The sequence below is a fragment of the Polistes fuscatus genome, unplaced genomic scaffold (assembly GCF_010416935.1).
Source record: "Polistes fuscatus isolate 324 unplaced genomic scaffold, CU_Pfus_HIC Scaffold14, whole genome shotgun sequence".
Classification (NCBI taxonomy): domain Eukaryota; kingdom Metazoa; phylum Arthropoda; class Insecta; order Hymenoptera; family Vespidae; genus Polistes; species Polistes fuscatus.
In genome coordinates, this window is record NW_025113042.1 from 1,424,754 (window position 1) to 1,427,800 (window position 3,047).

Here is a 3,047-nt window from a genome sequence, read left to right on the forward strand (position 1 = left end):
AAAAAATAATAAAACCAATCTGGACTTATGGAATACCGCTAAGCGGTATAGCAGCGAAAAGTTCCTTTGCTAAGCTCTATGCTAAGCAATCCATAAACTCCTTACGAAAAATCGTGAATGCTCCATTGTACGTCCGTATCGAAGAGATAATAAGGAAAGACTTAAATATTCCCACAATAGAAGAAGAGATAACCAAGTCAACCTGCAGATACAAAAGAAGAATTGATACGCACATACAACCGGTAGCAAAAGATAACTAAAACCAATATATCCGTAGAAAGCTCAAAAGAATCCACCCAGAAGACCTAGTAAAAACTAAACCTAAATGAAATAAACGACAATAGCGACACTATCTCATTAGAGAAACCGTACACGTGCTACCGTTTTTCACTTATATAACAATTTACCAAATGTCAATGGACAAATTGTAAATTTGTATGAGTTAATATAAAAACAAACAAACAAATATTACAGAAAATTAACAATCTATAACATTTGAAAGAATTTAATTATCAGTTAAATTGTTTATTTAACGTTTTAATTATTATTTTTTCTAAGCATTATATGAATAATTAATCTTACGAAAAAGCAATATATAAAAAAATTCTTCCAGCTGCTAGTATTGTACGCAGAAGAAACTTAAACAGAAATTAGTTAGATAGGAAGAACAATGACGCAGTATTAATATCCAGTACACCTATGAGATTTTCAAATAGTAAGGATAACAACCTGTTTATGGAAAAGTAAAAAGATTTATAATATAATTATATCTATGGTGCGTGTGCAAAGCGATTTGAAATTTACAGCATAAAGTTAGTTGCCCTAAAGCTATCTTGTTTTAATGTTAACTTATACCATATATAAGAAAAAATCAGTTACTTCTTTGACTTGTCACCAGAGAGCGAATACCATTTGCCGTTTCTCACAAGTAAAATGCTATATTTGATCTCTATATATGATTCGATCAAAATAAAATTTAGATCGTACTTCATGGGATCATCTTTGTAGTATATATTTAAAACTGCTTTTTATAAAGCTGAGTCGATGTAACTACGATGACAGCTTTAGCTCTCTTCTTTGAGTGGAGAAGGACGGATTCGGAATTTTGGTTTTAACATCAAGATTTTGGTCACTGATGATCGTTTACTCCTATTACTTAATAAGAGAGCTAAAGGAAGTAGAGCTTTCCGAATAAATATTAAAGGAACATTTAAAATTAGCTTTATATTTAATTATATCATTTTCTTCCCAACGATTTTCAAAGCGAAAACATTTTTAGAAACGTTGTGATTGAAAACTTTACGAAACGAGAAAGCAGCACAGAAAAAAGAGCAAACATTCAAAGCTATAAAAACTATAAAAACACTATAAAATATTACAGGAAATTGGCAATATATCTTCAACTTATTACTTGTGCTGTAAATTAAAAAATATTATACTAATAAGTAATTCGAAAAATATTTTCTTTTCCGATCTCAGGATTAAGTTAGCGATTTATTTAATGAAATTTTCTAATAAGAGGATTGCCTCTTATCAAGCAATAAAGAACAGAAATACCGTTGTTACATGTTACAACGATAAAATTATTTTGCATATTTTATGTCATTATTCTTTTCCTACTGTTATAAAAACAATAGTATTATTTAAAAATTTATCAGTATCGATATTTACTTAACTTATAATTTTTTACTATTGGTTGTTTTAAAGTTACGGTGATCTACACGACAGTCAATCAGTTAAAGAAAAAAGTGGCAATTTTTACCAATAATCATTAATTAAATTAGTAATCATAGCTTATATGAAAAAATCTAGTGTAATTTTGAACAGATTATATGCCTCTACTTTTCTTTTATGGAAATAATAAATTTTATTTACACATTTTTTAATTCTGAATATCAAAGTTTTTATAATCTCTAAATATGAATCGCGACATTTAAATATTATTTATTTTCGGTCGTAAAGAATAATAAATGATAGGAATGTTAGGTAGTCATCGTCTTGATATATAAACAAAACGTGAAAACGTGAAAACACTCTAAGTTTTGCAGTTTGCTAGATACTATATCTGACTCTTTTTTTATACAAGCTCTTTTCTCCTACGCTATATATCATATATATGTTATAGGGAAAGTTTGACCTGCCAAAATTATGAGTTTTTCATTGCTGTTGTCCACAATGCCAGGCATTTTTAATCAACGTAGGAAACAAAAAAATTGTTATCATATCTGGCTAATACATAATTAATTAGACTATTACACAATTTAATTTATTTATTTATAACCTTTTTTCTGATTGTTCTTAATTTAAACTCTAATGACTGTACTTTTAATTTTATTATAATTGTGCAAAATCAATTTAAAAGAATTGAAGTTAAATGTAATAAAAATTTAGGACACTTTGTAGCTTTTGATCTTATAATACTTATGTATTTATTCTGCTGTGTGGCAGAATCGTCATAAGACCTAATGTAAAATAACAATTATTTTAAATTGGAATAACATTTAAACGACTATAGAAACAATTTTAAGTTTTTACAATAGCTTATGCAGTTAGATAGAGGTATTCTTCTCAGTTAATATTTACTTCGTAACGTTTTATTACACCTTTTTAACAACTATAAATGCTTATACGAATGCTATACATATTTAATTAAACAAATATTAAATAAAATTAAAAAGTTTAATCTTAGGTATTCTGGCCATAGTTTTTTAAGATCTTTGAACAAATGTAAAAGTTTTTAAAGACTATACATTGCACCATTAACGAAATACAGACAGCAAATCTTTTGCAAGAAAGGAGTAGTAGGATTTCTAAAAAAATTTTTATATTTATTTACATTTCAGTAGCGTGATGAGTTAAAACACAGTTTCTTTAACGTAATATCGTCGAAGTGAATCCTCGACATGAAAAATTTTTTGTCTTGATTTTCTTTGTTTCGTTTTTATTTTTGGTATTTTAAGGTATGCTTAATTTACTTTATACTTTTCTAAATTTTTATTAGAGTATGTGATATTAATTTTATAGGAAATTATAAACATAGTTGCACC

The 3,047-nt window shown here is 27.1% G+C and overlaps 1 non-coding gene across 1 annotated transcript; it reads left to right on the plus strand.

Annotated features, from left to right (window-relative positions):
* Positions 1–977: 977 nt before the first annotated feature.
* On the plus strand, positions 978–1,194 carry LOC122514388. The gene has a single exon (XR_006303046.1). It is a non-coding gene; the product is annotated as a small nucleolar RNA U3 (small nucleolar RNA).
* The last annotated feature ends 1,853 nt before the right edge of the window (positions 1,195–3,047 follow it).